This window comes from Podarcis erhardii (genome assembly GCF_964252035.2).
Source record: "Podarcis erhardii genome assembly, chromosome: 3".
Classification (NCBI taxonomy): domain Eukaryota; kingdom Metazoa; phylum Chordata; class Lepidosauria; order Squamata; family Lacertidae; genus Podarcis; species Podarcis erhardii.
The window spans coordinates 53,014,131-53,034,970 of NC_138507.1; the positions used below are offsets into that span (position 1 = coordinate 53,014,131).

Consider the following 20,840-nt stretch of genomic DNA (forward strand, 5'->3'; position numbering starts at 1 on the left):
TGAAAAAGGAACACGACAAGGCTGCCCGATTTCCCCTTTGTTATTTATTTCGGTTCTGGAGGTGCTCTTGAACTTGATCAGAGGGGACCGGTTGGTGGAAGGGATTCAGGTCGGAGCGAAACAATACAAATTGAAAGCTTTTGCAGATGACCTAGTTTTGACTCTGCAGGAGCCAGAATCTAGTACGAAAAGAGTATTACAACTGATACAGGATTTTGGTCGGGTGGCAGGATTTAAATTAAATAAACAGAAAACTAAAGTGTTGGGAAAAAATTTGACAGATACAGAGTCGGAAAGGTTTCAGAGAGAAACAGAACTAACTATGGTTAAAAAAGTAAAATACCTAGGGGTAAACATAACAGCAAAAAACCTGAGTCTATTTAAGGATAATTATGAAAAATGTTGGTCTGAAATTAAGAGAGACTTGGATAGTTGGACAAAATTGAAGCTTTCTTTGTTAGGCCGAATTGCTGCTATCAAGATGAATGTATTGCCAAAAATGTTGTTTTTGTTTCAAACATTACAGATCGTGGACAAAACGGAGTGCTTCCGGAAGTGGCAGAAAGATATATCCAGATTTGTCTGGCAGGGCAAAAAGCCCAGAATTAAGTTTAAGATATTAACAGATGCGAAAGAAAGAGGGGGCTTTGCCCTGCCAGACTTAAAGTTGTATTATGAAGCCGCAGCTTTTTGCTGGCTAAAAGACTGGCTACTTCTCGAAGACACTGACGTGTTGGACTTGGAAGGTTTTAACAATGCTTTTGGTTGGCATGCATACCTATGGTATGACAAAGTTAAGATCAATAAGGCCTTTAAGAACCATATTGTCAGGAAAGCAGTGTTTAATGTCTGGACAAAATACAAAGACTTACTGGAAAATAAAACTCCAAGGTGGCTCTCACCTCTGGAGGCTAAGGCCCTAAAAAGACCCAATATGGAGGCTAAATGGCCAAAATATTGGGAAATATTAGAAAAAGATGGAGACAATTGGAAATTGCAGAGTTTAGAGAAAATGAAGGATAAGGTGCGAGACTGGTTACATTATGCTCAGATTAAAGAAGTTTTTAAAAATGATAAAAAGTTAGGGTTCCAGGTGGAGAAATCGAAGTTAGAAACTGAATTGTTAGAACCAAAGACTAAGGTATTATCTAGAATGTATAACTTGCTGTTAAAATGGAATACACAAGACGAAATGGTCAAATCGGTTATGATAAAATGGGCACAGGACATTGGGCATAACATTATGTTTGAGGACTGGGAAAGGTTGTGGACCACTGGGCTGAACTTCACCGCATGTAATGCTCTGAAGGAAAATGTAATGAAAATGATATATAGATGGTACATGACCCCAGTTAAACTTGCCAAAATATACCATTCGTCTGATAATAAATGTTGGAAATGTAAAGAAAACGAAGGAACATTCTTTCACCTCTGGTGGACATGCCCTAAGGTGAAGGTCTTCTGGGAAATGATATATAATGAGCTGAAAAAGGTATTTAAGTATACCTTCACTAAGAAACCAGAGGCCTTCCTTCTGGGTATTGTCGGCCAGAAGGTGTTAAAGAAGGACCGAACATTCTTTATGTATGCAACAACGGCAGCAAGGATACTCATCGCAAAAAACTGGAAAACTCAAGATCTACCCACACTGGAAGAGTGGCAGATGCAACTGATGGACTATATGCAACTGGCCGAGATGACAGGCAGAATCCGTAACCTGGGAGAAGAGAAGATGGAGGAAGACTGGGAGAAATTCAAGAAGTATCTACAAAAACATTGTAATTTGGTTGAATGCTAAGAAGGATGCTAGATTATAAAAAACTGGCCACCACTAAATTAGATTTGAAATTTGATGATAAGTGAGACTAAAGAAAATATAAAATTTTTTGGAAGAAGTGCTAGATTATATTTGAATGAGTGGACATGAGATTGTAAACAAGTTGATAATTTGTTTGGAAAAAACTTTTAACGATGTAAATGGGAGCGGGAGACGTGAGGAAGTCCAAAGAAGTGATGAAATTATGTCTGTGATAGAAGTAAGACTGTTTATTATTTGTGCATTTATATTTAAAAACTTTAATAAATATTTATATATATATATAAAAAAAAAGGACTTGCCGATCGTCAGGTCGGCGGTTCGAATCCCCGTGGCGGGGTGCGCTCCCATTGCTCGGTCCCAGCGCCTGCCAACCTAGCAGTTCGAAAGCACCCCCGGGTGCAAGTAAATAAATAGGGACCGCTTACTAGCGGGAAGGTAAACAGCGTTTCTGTGTGCTGTGCTGGTGCTGGCTCGCCAGCTGCAGTTTCGTCACGCTGGCCACGTGACCTGGAGGTGTCTTCGGACAGCACTGGCCCCCGGCCTCTTAAGCGAGATGGGCGCACAACCCCAGAGTCGGACACGACTGGCCCGTACGGGCAGGGGTACCTTTACCTTTAAATGAGTAATTGTAGATCTACAACTGGAACTACATTGTTTTCAAAATTCTCCTCAGAATTCTCTTTTGCAGATGCAAGGCCACTACCGAATATTCAAGTATTCTCCAAATACTTGGCATCTGTATTTCATACCCAATGATAAGGAGTTTCAGTGTATGGTATCCAACAATTAATATTTTGAGGTATCTGACAACTGGCAATAGAATTCAAGACAGGCAGTGACTCTGTACAGATGTCACACTATACGAGCATTCACGGTTTGTGGATGTATACAGGTGGTTATATGAATTCTTCTGCAACAGATCAAGCATGAGCAAATTTGCTCCAAGCTTGTGAGACTTGCCTCTGTGGTGGGGGTGGGTGGGATCTCATTCAGCTGCCCAGCAGCCGAAGATGGGCTGTGTTGCATCACCTGTTTAAGAGTGGTACTGTAGCTATTACCTCTTGACTTCTTACTTTAAAAAAAACAAAAACCTAATAACATCACTATAAAATCATAATATTTGCCTGCAAATCTTTCACTGGTCAGCACATCCAGTGAGAAGACGCACAGAGTATGAACTTGTATCACTCCTCTTACACAGACTCCATGATCCCATCCCATGCATAAAATCATAAATCATGAAGGAAAAGTTCCTGTTTCTAATATAAGGGCTCATCCACACTTACACTGGTTCTGTGATTTCTAGACATGGGTCCGAGAGGATTTTCTTTTGTCTCGTCACTTTCCCTGGGAAAACCTGCTTTTTACTCCTGAATTGGAAAAACATTAAACAGGTTTTCTGCAGTTTGATGTTTGCTCTGAATCAGTCGTAAACAGTGGGTTTTCCCAGGACAAAATAAAAGTGACAGGACAAAATAAAAATTTCTTGTGGACACATGCCTAGAAATTATGGGACAAACAGAACAAAACACGTAAGTGTGGATGAACCCTTGAATAACAACAGTGTCATCGTTACCCTTCATTTATTATTATTTATTGCATTTATATACCACCATTATTCCTATGGGGGGCATTGACAGTACTGGATTGATGCCATGCAATAGTTTTTGAATTTTGTTCCCAATTTCTTCATTCAAAAATCAGAATGGGAAAGTTTTGCACATTTTGAGAAAATTCCTTTCAGATCTAAATCTGTCATTTTCTTATAATGGCTAGGATGAATACAGTCCGTAAAAGCACGTGTGGAATGACTGGCTGCTTGTGAATTGGACTTGGGAGCTGTGTGTCCAACTTCCTGCTCAGGCATGCAGCTCACTGGGTAGTTATTTTGTCTCCTAGCCCTACCCTAACAACACAGGTTTGCTGTTAAGAAAAATGCAGTCATCCACAAATACATTTCCACAAGCTTAAAGCTTCAAGGATTTAGGGAAGGATACCATTATTAGGAAGGAATGAAACAGAGCTTTTGTAGAAATGTTGCCTTTGGGACTATACCTTGAATATGAATCCCAACATATACATTAGGGGTTTCCTACTAACTGTGGCCCAATTAGAGCTGTAAAATAAAACTGCCTTGTTTGTGTCTTTCAAATGTACTTTGATTGTTTCAGACCACATTAGAGAGTTTTCAACAACAAAAAAATTAAACCTGAGTGGCATGTTTTAAAGCACTTGGTTAAATGATACGTTGAACTGCTCTGAAAGACTCAATTGGTTGGAATGAGGTGGTGCTGTTAAACTTAGCTGCCTCCCTTTGAGATTGTTGGAGTGAAGTCCTTTCCTTGCGATTTCTTTTTATTAATATGTTGGGTTCTTAGAACTTGGAAGTCTACGTATTTATTTTTGTTATTATTCTAAGGTAAAAAAGTCATGCATGGGGTGTGGGTGCGTAGTATCGGTTTTCTTAACAGCCAAACAATCTGAAGGCAAGTTGCATATGAAAGGGAAAATCCTATTTTTCAGCAGGACTCTGAAATATGACACCTTGATCCTCTCAGGAACATAGGAAAACAGCATTTTTATTTTTTTAAAACAGCCTTCAGATTCATGTTAAATTCAGATGTTTCCATGCTAGAGACAGCTTTACGGCAGATCAGATTCTACCACTGGACTGCTGCCTTTTATTAGTTTAAGCTGTCTCTGGCTGCCCAGAATGGAAAAGTCTCCCTGCCGCCAGTGGTTAGGAGTTATTATTAACAGGACATCCAAAGAGGACTCACATGCCTGAGCAATTTTATTCAAAGATCTTGTTTAAAAATGTGAAGGGCTTTACAGGCCACTCTCAAACACAGCTGTCATTCATTTAAGTGCCACATTCACAGAAAACTGGGCTTATTTCTCGCTGCTTGGTGGGGAACACCATGCAGACAGGTAGGGCCAACTGAACTGTTGGACTGAGTGAGGAAACCACCTCAGGTGGCAAGTGCTGAGGGGCTGGGAGTGGTGACAAGGAGTTGGAGGACAGAACTGTGTATGCCCCAAAACGGGCGCTGTGCTTCGAATCCTCTGCTTTCGAGTGTGATGCAGATTTATGTTCCATCAGTTGAAGTAAGATTCAACTACCAGTCCATCCAGCTTTTATAAATGAAATGACCTCCTTTGAGGGAGATGATTGAGAGTTGTAGTGGAGTAATTGCAGGCCTGGAGGAGACTGATCATCTAGATCCATTTCAGTCTGGGTTCAGGCCTAGCTTCAGGAACAAATTGGCACTGGTCACCCTGGGAGAGTGACAAGGGGAGTGTGATACTATTATTGCTGCTTCATCTTCCAGCAGCTTTTGATGCCGTTGACCATGTTATTTTGCTGAGATGGGTATTAGACACTGAACCTCAAGAGTTTCAGTCCTACTTGCAGGATCATTTTGAGTATTGGATAACAGATCTTCAGCCTCCTGGCAAGAGATTGAACTGTGTGATTTACAGACCAGCTTGCTCTGCTACACCATACTAATCCTGGATCTTTGGTAGTCTGCATGCAGACCAATGAGCTGAGCATGAGACCTGGCAAGGTAGAGGTGCTATGAGTGAATGGTTCCTATATCTGGGAAACAGGCCAGTTACTTGCTCTAGATAGCACTGCACTCAATCTGAATGATCCAATCCGTAGTCTGGGTGAACTCCTAGGTCCCTCTTTGACACCTAAGTGCCCCCCCCCCAGGTCTTCAGTGGTTGGGAATGTCTTTTACCAGCTTCAGCTGGTAAATAAGATATGACCATTCCAAGGATTGGGACAGATTAACCACCGTTGTTCATCCATTGGTAACCTCAAGGCTCAATGACCTTACTTGTGCCTTCCCTGCTACGTATGCTGCAGTCATCAGAGAAGGGGCTTCTTACAGTCCTGGATTTTTGACATCCAACACATATTTATTCCCACAAGCCTTCCCAAAAGGACAGCGATGACCTGGCCCCTGTCGATTTTGGAAGAGTAGGATGCTATTTCAATATATCATTATTATATTGTATTGCACTGTGTTTCGGTGTGCCATTTTGAATTTCTCTTGCATACAAAGCGGTTATGAAATTTTCTAAATAAATAAGAAGAGGAGGGACACCATCTTGCCTTCGTTCGGGTCCTCTTGAACTGGTCCTGCATAGAGTAATAGATGAAGTCGTTAAATGTACCTACTTTCAGTAACACTTCTCTGGATACTGTGCTAGCTTGTTGGTGTGGCATACAGAACCATATTATTTATAGTAAGTACTGTGCCCTTCATCCAGTTAATGGTGCCACAAATGCCAAACCATATCATTTCTGGAGAAAATCTAGTTTATGAGATAGGAATTGATTCTGCAATAGAAGAATCAGGCTTTTTTCTTCTTCTTTTGTAGGATGATGTTGTTATTCTATATTCTGAATACCATAGAATTCAGGCAATCTGATCAAGTTAAGAGTGAAAAAAAAAGCTTTTAAAAATACAGATATACTACAGTTCGGTTTGATATAGAAAAAGCTATTTCCTGAAATTGGGGGGGCAGGGTGGGAATCTTCCCTGTGACATTGCAAACTGTAAACCTCTTTCCCAAGTCACTCTTAGCCCTGAAGTTTAATGGCAGGCAGATTTAAATGCAAAATTACTCCATCTTAGCATAAAGTTAAAAATTCATGAAAAAGAATCATATCGTTATCTGCTCTGTGTCATTAAAAGGTCTTTAGCAAGTTGATGAGGCATATTTTTAACCACATAAGCTCTTATCCCGCAAGCCAGTTAACAGGGCAAGGCGTGGTAATGTGTGGTAATTAATGTGAAAATGCCAAACCCACAACCTCGGCTTAGAGGGAGTACTTGTAAAGGGTTATACAAACAAAGCGTAAAAATACCATCTGACATCAGCAAGATGAAGTTGAGATGGAACATTAAAGACTGCAGCATCATTTTGCTTCCTAGACATGAATTTTATGTAGATAAAACTATATATGGAAGTAGTTTATTCTAACAATATATTGAATACAGATATCTGGAAAAGTTTTCTTGAACAAAGTTTCTAATGAATTTGAGAGAATAAATGCTCTGTGGGGAGTTGAACTAGAGGACAGATTCATTAAATAAGTAGCTTAAGAGCTCTTGTCAAGCTTTCTGTCATCATATTCCGCTGACATGTGAAAGGAGCTGTTATACGGATGCACGAATTAGCTCTGACCCTGTATCCCCTGGTCACCATTTTGGTTCACCCTTGTCATATGGAATGCAGCAGTGGGGTGGGGTAGTGGCACTCACATCACGGCTGTATACCAGGATAGAGAAGGCTAAGAAGGAGGAAGAGGCAAGGTTTGGTGCAGTGTACACACGCCAGAAGAACCAATATGGTGCCCCCATGGTGCATTTGCGCCTTGCTGACTTTGCTGTCACCTTCCCCTTTCTAACCTAGTCTGTAGTGGTGCTGTGGGTAACTGGAGTTCAGGTGAGCACTGCTGCCTCACCCTACAACCCACCACAGGTTGGAAGCTAAGTGCATGGATGTTTGTAGGGAGGACGTCCTCTGTTTGCGGAAGCTCCCCATGCATTTTAGAGCCCTGGAAAATTAAAGATCTAAAATGATGCTACAACAGCAGCAAGAATACTTATTGCAAAGTACTGGAAGACACAAGATTTACCCACCCGGGAAGAATGGCAGATGAAGGTGATAGACTACATGGAACTGGCGGAAATGACTGGCAGAATCCAAGACCAGGGAGAAGAGTCGGTGGAGGAAGATTGGAGGAAACTTAAAGACTATTTACAGAAACATTGTAAAATTAATAACTGTTAGAAGGATGTTGGAATAATATTATATGATTTTAGCAGGAATGATATAAAGGATTTGGGAATAACTGACTGTTAATTGGTGAAAGGAGGAAAAGTAAAGTTACATTATATTAAGACAATTTACAGGACAAAAATTTTAAAAGAGGGAAAGGATTTGCTGAAATGGATAATTGACCTAGAATACAAAAAAGGGAGATGTGAGGAGGTCAAGGAAACAAGCTAATGAAAAATTAGTAATGAGGAGATCTGATGTATTTTTCTTTGCGTTTTTGTTTTTGTTTAATGGGTTTTATTTCTCTGTTTTTTCATATTGTGATGTGTTGTTTTGTTTTTGGTATTTTTAGTTTCTCTTTTTGTAACCTTTAAAATTTTAATAAATATTATCTAAAATGTTTGGGGGAGCCTTGAAGCAGGATCCCTGCTTCACAAGTCTGTCCTCATGAAGGGTAGCAGCAGAGTGATGATGGGTGGAGCCAATGTGCTTATCCCTGTAGCCCCCCTTGCGTATTTACAGCACACATGGATGGAATGCCTGCAGAGGCCTAAGATGGGTAACAGCAGATGCAGGTAACAGCATTACTGTTTGAAGCCTCCACAGCACAGAGGAAAATCTGTGTGGCCCTCTCTTTTACCCTCCAAAAGAAGACAGGGAACAGGAAGGCAAGTTTCATTATATGTACAGAACTCAAATGCTTCAGATCAGTAGTTAATGGATGTAACTCAGAGCCAAAGTAAATGTGATGTGGCAGAGATGGATAAATCTTCCCATATTCATTTCTCTTGGTTTCAAAAAAAAATTTTAAGCCCACATTTGAATTTGTTAAGCATATTATACTTTTTCCTTTTGGAAACAATGTTCCCCAATACAATGCATTTTTATGTTATGCACATTTCCCACTAATATATGGATTTTTATACACCTTATTTGGTGGGGGAATTGCATCATCAAGCTCACAGGTGTGAAAAGGACAGTAATAGGCAAAGAGGATCTCCTGGCATATATATATATATATGAGAGTCCTGATAGTAGTGGAATTGTGGAATGCCACTTGTTTGCCCTTCCATGCAGCTTTGGCACTGGGTATAGGAAAGCTATTTACCTTAGGAAACTGATAGTGAGAAAAAGGTTATGCCTCTCCTCCTATGCCAGATCCCTGATCTGAATCACCTCCCATCCTCATAACACACATTTAAGTGTTTGCGTGCATGCACACACAGAGAATACTAGAAAACCCAATTATGGATCTCATACATTACATTTAATTTGACCCTCATCATTCTGCCTTACAGCAATAATGCTGACAATGGTAGGAGGATGGACTGGGTTTAGCAACCAATATCATTTTTCTTGTTCATCCTTAGGCTATCTATGATATCTTGGCTCTTGTTGATCACCAGTGGCTATGAAAACTGTATTTCTTCTTCTTCTTCTTCTTCTTCTTCTTCTTCTTCTTCTTCTTCTTCTTCTTCTTCTTCTTCTCCTCCTCCTCCTCCTCCTCCTCCTCCTCCTCCTCCTTCTTCTTCAGAAAAACAGCTACAGCCATAGCATCCAATTCCTGACTAACCTTATAAAGGCAACATCAACCAAGCTAACAGATTCTACCTTAACTTACAGTTTAAGCCAAAGCTACATTTCCCTCCTCCCACACACTTAACTGTTTCTGCTTTATCCATTACCTGCTCTGCCCTTATATTTCAACAATGAAGCCAAGGTGGAGATCATGACAAATCTAGCCCAATACATATAGAGTTTTCTTTTGCCATTCAGATCTTAAATGTTGTGTGTAATCTTAGAACTAGCCATACCCTCGGTGCAGAATCCAATAATCTCTAAGCGAATTTACAGCCTAAAAGTAGCATAATATGTGTATATAATAATTTTTTATATCAGTATCTTGTTCTGTTTTACTCGCGCTCTGAACACTTTGGCCTGATAAAAGGTATTATTACACCCATTTCAATCCAAGCTGGTAATAAACTGGGACACATTGCAGGAAACAATAAATATCTCAACAGTTGGCCTATAATAATGCAACAGACAACCCTCTAACCTACTTCCTCCACTTCAAAAGATAAGAAATAAACAAACAAAAACAAAGTTAGCCTTTAAAAACCAAAATACAATGGGGAAACTGGGGGAAAAGTTTGAATAAAAACTTTTAGAAAAAGATATAAAATAAGGATGTTAGATGTAATTTCTTTTTCATTGAATTGTTACCTGGATGGCTCAGGACCTCCATAGACACTGCAGGCTTGCTTTCCAGGGAGGTCACTTGTAATATCTCTTGTAAATTAACCATGTTAGTTGAAACAATAAAACTTGATTAAAATATCTGCCTATTGATTCAGCCCCCAGGAACCTGATTTGTTACATATTTTTAGCCTGCTACAAGCTTTATGACCCCTGAAGATTTGTAACGACCATTTCCAGCAATGTGGATGTTGAATTTTGATCTACACTATTGTGCTTTGAGGGTGGACTCAATATGAGGAGTCAGCATATTATTTAATGTGCAGCCTCATCTTGTGCACACGATCTTCTCCCTAGTATGTTTGGCTTGTTCTAATGGTTGAATGTGTCTAGTTTTTCAATAAGGCTTCCACTACAGAGTCAGAAAGAGGCCTGGCTTGATTGTGAAGCACAATCTGCCTTCATGCAAGTAGGAAGCAATATAACTGGCAGAATGAAAAACAGATTAAGGTGGCGGCTGATAAGGAAACTACTGTGGGACAAGCACAACTGGGCTGTAAAAGTTCATTAAGAGACAAAGTGCTGATTGACAGATAGCGTGCAACGTTTGGAGTATAGTTTAAAAATAAAATTGGCTCTTTCTCACCCAATCTTCTTTCTCACTTCATTCTTACTGTGTGTATTTAAAGGTCACAGTGAAAGCACACAATACATTTAAACCACATCAAACACAAGCTTCCCCCAAGAACCATGGGAGCTGTAGCTTACAGCTCACTGGACTACAATTCCCAGCACCCTTAACAAACTAAAGTTCCCAGGATTATTTGGGGGAAGTCATGCGCTTTAAATATATGGTGCAGATGCAGCCATAAACTGAGGGAGCATTCTTTTGACATATACCTTTCCAGCCACAACAACAGAAATCTAGAGGAGACTTAATTTGAATTCACAGCTTAAATAAACCGAGTGTCGTCTTTGGTACAGTTTAAGAATATATTCTTGCAGAAATAAAAAGTTATTAAATATACAACTATGAATGAAAGTCAAGAAACCAGTGGCTGTCAACAAAGGATTAATACCGGAACTGTTGTGTCAGGGAACTGCCATCAGTGCAGGAGGGTGAGAGCAAAAGCCAGATGGATTATAGAGAGCCTCCAGGGATCGTGGGAAGTAGCTCCTCTTCTGCGGAAGAGAATAAACGCGGCTCCAGTGGAGAGGAGGTGCAGGAGTCGGAAATGGCGAGGCGGTCCCAGGACTCCTTGCCTGGGAGAAGTGAGGAGGGAAGGGGTCCTCCGCTGCCCACGCCCTCTTTGCACAGAAAGCATTCCCGCAGAGAGGGGAGGCGCCGACTGGGCCTCAAGGAGCTTCTTTGCTGGGGGAAGTTTAAGAACCGCCCACTCACGGATTCTGCCAGCGATTGAGCCAGCCACGGGAGAGTGGCGCTCCGGACAGATAAAGTTTACTTTGGCAGTCAAGCCAGGTTTTCACAGCTAGGCAGGGAGATATTTGCCTCCTTGCTCCTGAGCAACCCCTTGGAAACATAACATGTTGTTATTGGATTAATTAAGATTATGAAAGCAGGAAGAAATAATAACTTTGTAACCTGAAACCCAGTACACAGGAAGTCATATCAGATTGATTAATTTGGTTTTTGAATAATTGGCTCTCTCTTTTTTAATTGGATTATAATTTGGTAATGTGACAATGTGGCTTTTATTGGAATTGTATTAAAATTAATAGAAATTATTATAATAAAAAAGAATACAGTGATACCTCGGGTGAATAACTTAATTCATTTTGGAGGTCCGTTCTTAATCTGAAACTGTTCATAATCTGAGGTACCACTTTAGCTAATGGGGCCTCCCGCTGCCATTGTGCTGCCGGAGCACGATTTTTGTTCTCATCCTAAAGCAAAGTTCTTAACCCGAGGTACTACTTTCCGGGTTAGCGGAGTCTGTAACCTGAAGCATCTGTAACCTGAAGTGTCTGTAACCCGAGGTACCACTGTATATTCTTACAGCAGCTTTCTATGTCTGTCTGTTTAGGAATTTTTCAATGTAGCTTACTTCCAGGAAAAGTAAAACTTCTGTCTAAAAAGTTATTGCATTTACAGTAAGATTTGAGTCTGACTTTATTCCTTGAGTTGGATTCAGATATAAACTTTCATGAACAGAAAGGCTCCATCTACCCACAGAAGGTTTTTGATCCCATGGAGGAGTTTTAAGTAGTGCAAAAGGGAGGAGGCTGTTTTTGCTGACTTTCTCCTCCAGCAGCTTCACTTCGCCGGTCTCCCAGTCATTCGGAAGAGATTTTCAGAGGATGCAAGCAAGCGTCTATAGGGAAAATTGGCAAAAGTACACATACCATTTCAAAGTTAGCTGAAAACACTTTAACACATTTCTGTATCTATATTTATAACATTTTGTGAAAATTGCAACCACCAGTGATCTTTTTTTTTAAGAACAGGAAGTACAAAGTCTTGGGAAAACAGCAATCTGCATAGACAAGCTCAAATGATTAAAACATTCCATCAAGTAACAATAAGCTCCATCTATGAGAGGGAAACTCTCCACAAGGATCTTTGAGAAACTGGAGGCTAGATATCTCTTAACCTTGGATTAATGCATAGAGATAAATATCACTCTTTCCCCTCTTGCCAATTTCCATTTTTGCTAGTTTCCCAACAAAGGCAATTTTCCAGACCCTGTCATACCATTGCCTCAATGAAAAACCCACTTTGGTTTCTTTCAAACAGCTAAAGATACCAAGAAAAATGCTTATTTAACCCCGCCCCCGCCAAAAAAAGGCAAATTAAAATTGTCTTTACAGTGCTTTATTAATACACTGCTCTAAAATAAGGCAGCACACACTCGTATCAATACATTCAGCCTTCTATAATGTAAATCCCAACACTACAGATCTAGTGTGAGCTGAGCACAGCTGGTGTGGACTGCTTCCATGTGACATCCCACACCCTTTGGCCTGTAGTGACAGTGTAGTATTTAGGATTATCCTACAAAGCATGGGGCCATTTTCAATAGGCATGTTCCTAAAACTCCTTATATTGTATGGAAAAATGTGTTCTCCCTAGCAGAGAGCACATGTGGTGGTGGGGGATACAAGCCACCTCATTGTTGCTGGGCGGATTTATGGAGGGACCCAGGCAGTGAATTGGTTAATTGGGTCGCTGGGGAGAACTGCTTGTTGCCAATTTTGAAGGAGGGGTCAGAGGTTTTAAATACTGGATACCCAAATTTGAGCGTTCTCTTGGTTGCTTGCACCGGATCACCCGCCCACCCTCGCTGTATTGGGGGGGTTGTTCGCTTGACCTTGCTATGCCTGTCATGGGGTCGTCTGCCTTGGAGCAGGGGCCTGGTAGGAATTTGTCCATCTGGCTGATTGACTGGTGCCATTTGGTTTTGCCTACTGCATAGCAAATCATCACAACTTGTAAGGTTGGCAGTTAGGCATTGGTTCAAATTGTTTGGTGGAGGGGTAAGTGCCTACCCCTCCAATGGTGTGCGGAAAGGGAATTCCGTTAAAGGAATCCAGGGGCTTGCCATTCTTTTTGTCCTTGTCCCTGGCATCGGACTTGGGCCGTGCAAGCCACCAGGAGCATGAGGGGAGAAGTGAGGGACTGAGGCCCAGCTTCATTTTCTCCCCAAAATTTGTTTCCCGCACTGGCTTTCGCTGGGATCCGGAAGTCAGTTCTGTCCCCTGGGCAAGGACAGATAGTCTGAACCAATGCCTAAGCAACCACTCACTCGGATGTATTTAAATAAAGGTGTGGCCTAAATCGTGCCAAAAACCCAAACCAAAATTGATGTGTGATGTGTGAGTTATTGGGGGGTGGCTTGGGGACCTCAACACGCAAACCCTTCCTAAGGCCTATGGAAAATATTGCCCTTGTGATGCAGAGTTCACTGTTACACTGCTATTTCAACTATAGACTGTGAATCATGCTGCTGTTCTAGACTCCTTTTTACAACAATGTTGGCTGGGCTTCTTTTCTGAAATAACCAAACATTCTCCTACAGCTACTTCAATTTCACTGACCCATGTTCCTTGCGTCCCACATAGCGCAACACACTAAACTAGTTCCAGACCCTCTATGCCAAGCATTCCAGGAAACCTACATTTGGACGTTTCCTTAGAAAGCAGGAGTCTGAGGGTGCCATGCTTTGTAGAATAACACAAAATGCCTCCTTGTGGGCACCAGCCAAGACCCAAGACCCTGAAATGCGGCATGTTTTCTTCTGTGCACGCTCACAGATCGGGGCATGACAGCTGCAATTCCCTGTAGCTACAGATGCAAGCGTGCACAGTTCTTTCGCATTCATTGTTGTGTTTGAAAAATGGAGAACACTCAGAATGTATCATCCCCAAGACAGTGAAAACACTGCTGATTTAATTGTAACGCAGGACACGATGCAAGCTCTTACCTGTCTTAAGCACCCCAGATGCTCATGTGTTTAAATATGCCTACCATGGATGCTGGCCCAGACGCAGCAAGAGCATGTCTGTGATCGGCTTCCCTCATGGCCTGCGTTCAGCTGGACCTGAGAAATGATTTATAGCAGGATTGTGTAACTTGTAACAATATATGGAAAACGTGGGTTGGAGTATATTGACCAGACCACAGAGCACAAGACACCAGCATTCCAGGGACATGACTGTTAAAGATGGACAAATCCTCGGGTTTTGGCAGCCGTTATCTCAGCTACATTTTTATTTCAATATACTGGCAGAACTTTCTGTATCACGCTTTAGCAGATACGCATTCACCCTTTCACAGGAGTTGTAATCATTTATGCATATAGCCGAACATGCTGTTTGTTTGTATACATTAAGCAGTTACTCGGAAACTTTCACTTCCTTTCTGTCGTTTTACTGGGGCTTTCTCCTTCTTCACAAGCCTCCATGCAGAAATCACAAACGGAAGTGTCCATATTCCCATAAGTGAAATATGTAAAGGCATGTGTCAGCGAGCAACTTAACCCCCCCCCAGACTTTTTCTAGTTTAACTCAGCCATTCATGGCCAGAACCAGCAACTTGGTCACCAGCACCCAAAATCCCCTTATGGCTGGGGCTGATGGGAGTTGTGGTCCAAAAACCCTGGAGGGCACCACTTTGGCAAAGACTGCCTTTTAGTGAATTACAATATAAATAATAATAATTTATACAGTATATTTCAGGCAATCAAATTGTTTCACATACATTAGTGTGTTAATAAATTGTTACCTTTGAGCAATTTATTTATTATAGACTTGATTTATTTCTTTGCATTAAGAACTGAAGTTATAATGGTAAGGCTATTTATCCTTTGGTACCTGGTCTTTCCCACAACCAAGAGAAACTAATATATTTCTACTCCCTATATGAAATGCGGGGCCCTTTTTGTTTTGTATGTGTTGCTTTTGGGAAAGTATGACTTATATTAACCCAGCTTGCTAAGCAAAATGCCCTCTTGGCTATCAGCCCAGAACAGCAACTATAAACATATGTTTAGGTTTCAAGCTGCATTATTCTCCAGATAGTTTATCATTTCCTCACTGAAGTCGTTTGATTTCACGCCATTCATCAGACCTGTGCAAATAAATCACATCCTACAGGCCTTTAACAGCTTCCCCAGGAGAGCCAGAGTGCCCATCTTTTCTCTATTTGGAAGCAAGACCTCAAAGGATAACTTAGCAGGCATTTGAAATGCTTACTTGGCTTCCCACAGCTTTCGACTGCATTTGTCTTACCTCTTTACACCCTATAACTGCACTCCAAGATGTAAGTTATATTGGACTCAGGGGAGCCCAATTTCCAGGAAAACATTTTTAGGATCATTAGTATGTTAGATATTGCATCAGCTGAATTTGTCAATAAATAGTAGAATTCCTCTTCAGAGGCTAGAGGGCAGAAGGCGATGCTAATAAAATTAGGAGAGAAAATATAATCAATGTTCTGGTTAATCGTATTAAGAAAAATGTCTTGAAGGCACCTGTTGCAGTGCAGACTGAACACTTGATCAAAGTGCTTGGCCCCTGCTCATTCCATAGATCATAGCTACCCAACATGGTGCCCTTTGGATGTTGCTGAACTACAACTCCCATCAACTCTTACCATTGGCAATTCAAGCTAGGGCTGATGGGAATTGTAGTCAGGAACACATGGAGAACACCCCTGGCTCGGATGGAAAGCCATTGGGACTATAGACAAGGTTGTTGGAAACCCAAAGCACGTGGACACCTGTCAGTGCTCATATGCATCAGCTGAGCCATAAGGACACTATTTCATACAAATGACTGGGTAGAAAACACAGACAATGCATGAAGTGGGGCCAAAATCAAATATTTGCTTCATTCTGAGGCCATTTCAGATATGGCTTCCAAGCACTGATTGAATAATTGGGGAACAGGTTTGTGCTTGCTGTCCTCTTCCACTTTCTGAAACCTCTGTGCATTCAACAATGGTGCGAAAGGGGTTCCTATATGCAGATAATTTTACCCAAGTAAGATCTCCCCCAGGGCTGGATAAGGAGAACACGAGGGCTGCATCTGGTTCTTAGGCCTGAGGTTCCCATGCCAGCTTTATAGCATCCTAATTCATTATTATTAATAGTCTTAGTATTATTTTGCTACTGTTTGAATCACCACTCACACATGCCTCAAGATGGTTTACAGCCATGCAATTAAAAACAACTAAAGATAGGTTTTTAAACAATACAAAACCCCAACTAAAGACAGGTTGTGACAGTGTGCCAGAACCATTGTCTTCCTTCATGGAAAGAGACAGCTACTCTGTTCTTTTGCCAAATGCACAAACATCTTCAGAAGATCCCTGATTGAGCAAAGTACTGCAAAGTCCATGTACACTCCAACATTTCTCTGAGGAAAATGGGGACATTCTATTTAACAACAACAACAACAACAACAACAACAACAACAACAACAACAATATTTATACTCCACCAATTTGACTGGGTTGCCCAGTCACTCTGGGCAGCTTCCAACATACATAAAAAAGCATTAAAAAATTTAAACATTTTAAAAAACTCTATACAGGGCTGCCTTCTAAAGGTTGTATCTTATCTCCCTGGCTTGGGGGTCACATAAATCTATAACCTCCAGCATTTCTCCAATGAAAATAGAGATGTCCTAAGGAAAAGCAGAACATTATGGGATCAAATCAGAAACTGAGATGACTTCTGTAAATCTGGGACTGTCCCTGGAAATAGGGACACCTGGAGGGTTTGCATCCACCTAGGCCCAAATTTGATACTGCATGAAGCTTTCAAGCTGAGGACTCAGGCAGCATCTCTCTTGTTCCACAGACTGCAGGCTTAAATCAATTCTACGTGAGCCTGCCATATTAAAAAAATAATAATACACCAATACAAACACAATAGAGAGCACGTAAACAAGCGACTGGGCTTAACAGTTCACAATGACTGAGGGGCAGCTTTGCATCAGACAATGAGACCTGCATTCTGTGCACAGATTTTTTTTTTTCTGTTTTCACCACTGTTTTTGTCTTCTGTGTCGGCACGCTGCCTGGTCTTAGCAAGTCTGACATAAACTGTAAAAACAAGTTACACAATGTTCTTCATCAGAAGACCTCATCATTATTTTATTTTATTTCTGCCCTGAACATGCCCCAAAGCATGACTGAAATCCAAACCAGATCCCTTTTTTGTGATGGAGCTGTTAGCTTTCCTCTCTATTCTTACTGACTGAATTTCCATGTATATTTTCTACTGGTTTTCTACTGGTATGGTTTCCCCATTTTATTCTTTATCAATCTAATGGAAATCCAGTTGTCAGATATGCTCACTGTATCTCAAAACTGGGCCTGAACTCAGACTGGGATGAGTCAAGTTTGATCCAAGAGGACCTGCAGTTGAGCCAATGACCCTAGTCCCCCAAAAGGTGTACGGGTGACAGCATGGTAGTTGGCATAAATCTCTGGGTTCAGGTTGTTTCTTTCCAGGTGTGGCCACATCTCAACCTCCAAGTATCACCTCATCATGCAACGATGTGTTCCCCATACCGTGGTTCCCCCCAGTGAACCCTCCTTAGTTTGCATGAACCAGCAAGGATGGGCAAAGGTCAATAAAGGATGTAACAGGCTGGAAGTATATCGTCCAAAGTTGTGACCCAGGAGTCAGCAACCTTTTTCAGCCATGGGCCACTCCACTGTCCCTCACACCTTGTGAGGGGGGCCAGACTATATTTTGAAAAAAATAATGAATGAATTCCTATGCCCCACAAATAACCCAGAGATGCATTTTAAATAAAAGGACACATTCTACTCATGTAAAAACACGCTGATTCCCGGACCATCTGTGGGCCAGATTTAATAATAATAATAATAATAATAATAATAATAATAATAATAATAATTTATTATTTATACCACACCCATCTGGCTGAGTCTCCCCAGCCACTCTGGGCAGCTCCCAATCAAATGTTAAAAACAATACAGCATTAAATAGTAAAAACTTCCCTAAACAGGGCTGCCTTCAGATGTATTTTAAAGCTAGGATAACTGCTTATTTCCTTCAAATCTGAAGGCGATTGGGCCGGGTCTGGCCTCTGGGCCTTAGTTTGCCTATCCATGTTGTGACCCAAGTAATGTTTCATGCAACCAAATAACCACATCAATAAATATTGCAACCCTGCCTGCTCTAACAGGATGCAGAAGGTAGGAAAAGGTGTTCCCCTTGTGCTGAATGTGAGAATAACATACACTCAGCCTAATGGACAACTGGTGAATCCCATAGGGAGGGTGGGCAAGTCTTGACATGCTTGTCTTTCTGGATCCAAAGAGACCAGGGGCGGAGGGCACTCTACCTGCCAACTAGTTGTCTATCCTTGCACTGGCCCTGCATGGTGTCATCCTGGCCCCAACCTAAACCAGAGTAGCAACATTACTCAAAAATGTTCACCCACCAGACATCACTGCAAACAATTTTTACCACTAACTTAATAGTCACTCACAATACCTTCTCTTCCATAAATACATCTGAATTGGGAGTCATTGCCATCTTTTCTAGGCTACGTGGGTTTTTCATTAGAAGTATAAATGCTGGAGCTGAAAAGAAACCTATTTCACCTTGTGAGGGATTTGCATGTCCTTAAACTGAAGTTGGGATCACATCAGGTTAAAGTCCCATTTATTTACCGGGCGGGGGGACGGGGACCCTAAGTTTCATTATGAATACAAAATATTGAGAAGACGAAAAGTGGAACTATGTACACAGCTTCTAACAGAGCTACAAATTGCCTGTTAAGCATCAGTTGACCCACACAATGTCAAATACACATTTGAAAGCATATAACTAGGGACCTTGATTTATACCTTTCAGAAGCATATTACATTTTACTCCCTACAGTCCTTAGAGACCCATTGGTTAAATGCAGCAAGTTTACTCTAAAATACTGCCAGGCTATTTTAGCACTGCATTCAGGAATTAAGCCCATGCTGCGGTTCATATTACTTTGAAGCCATTAACAAGAAAATACATTGCAGTAAAGAGTTTCCACCAGAGCAGTCTCTCTTGTATTAAGGCATAAAAAAGGGCTTACTGATGTATTGAAATGAAGAATTTATTAACGATAGGTAGCTTCTTGGGCTTCTCTCTGTTTAGTGGGTGAAGGAGCAGAATGTTCCACAGGGTATGGGAGGAAATGGATGAAAATTGGTAAACAAGAACAAAAATACATGTTACAAATAGCTTAGGGAGGCAAGAATGCAAACAATCCACATTTCCCATCAAAACTGATAGCCTTGCACAAAAGAAGAAGAGAACTATGGATATTCTCAGTATGCTATAATCTGACGTTTGCTTAACAATATATGATATAGTATACAATTTTATTTCAGGAATATTTCATAATCATGAAATTTACAGGAATAAACATTTTTTTAAAATGGGGAAACAAGAAGTAACAAATTAGAATCCAAGACTGACCTCTATAAGCACTCCTTAAGCAAAGTTATTTATGTGTTGTTCTGTCGCTCCATGCATTATAAATAGGCTGTGAGAATGGGGGGAAGGGGAGGAAATCAATTTCTAAAATAAAAATAAAAATATATAACATACATGTTTAAAACAATAGAAATAAAAATAGGAAACCAGCTACAGACAGCAGCCTTTAAGAGTCTTTGCAGCAGAAAAGAGAAATATTACAGCTGGTTTAGATATTAATTAACTGTATCAGGCAATAAGAAAGCCAAATATCACTGATGCATAAGAAAAGCATGCTAGATCAGACCAAAGGCCCATCTACTGCAGCATCCTGTTCTCACAGTGGCCAACAAGATGCCTGTGGGAAGCCCACAAACAAAACCAGAGTGCAACAGCCATCTTCCTCACATGGGATTCTCAGCAACTGATACTTTGTGGCATACTATATTTGACAGGTGGTGCTGTGGTCTAAACCACTGAGCCTCTTGGGCTTGCTGATCAGAAGGTCGGTGGTTCGAATCCCTGCAACGGGGTGAGCTCCCGTTGCTCGGTCACAGCTCCTGCCAACCTAGCAGTTTGAAAGCACGTCAAAGTGCAAGTAGATAAATAGGTACCACTCCAGCAGGAAGGTAAACGGTGTTTCCGTGTGCTGCTCTGGTTTCACCAGAAGTGGCTTAGTCATGCTGGCCACATGACTTGGAAAAACTGTCTGTGGACAAACGTCGGCTCCCTCGGCCAGTAAAGCGAGATGAGCACCACAACCCCAGAGTCATCTGTGGCTGGACTTAACTGTCAGGTGTCCTTTACTTTTACCTTTTATATTTGACAGAGGAGGCAGAACACAGCATGGGTGGCTACTACCATCAATAACACTGATGTTGGGATTGTGCAGAAGTTCTGGCAGGAGCGCCAGTTTGCCTCCTCTGATGCATCCATACAGACCCAACTTTTCTGCTGCTTTGGCTTGGCCCAGCACTTGTTCAGGTAAGATGCAGAAGCAGCGGTAATGACAGGTCAGCTTGCAGCTCCATCCCACTACTGCATTTCCTGACATGCCAGGTTTA

At 41.2% G+C, this 20,840-nt stretch overlaps 2 long non-coding RNA genes across 2 annotated transcripts in view; one reads left to right on the forward strand and one right to left on the reverse strand.

Moving 5' to 3' along the window:
- Positions 1–20,840, forward strand: part of LOC309339369 — a 555,996-nt gene that overhangs the window by 368,214 nt on the left and 166,942 nt on the right. The window lies entirely within an intron of this gene.
- Positions 10,189–19,484, reverse strand: LOC309339425. Its single transcript, XR_014155333.1, has 5 exons — positions 19,394–19,484; positions 15,566–15,735; positions 14,260–14,376; positions 11,363–12,150; positions 10,189–10,901 (listed from the first exon to the last, which is right to left on the reverse strand). It is a non-coding gene; the product is annotated as an uncharacterized lncRNA (long non-coding RNA).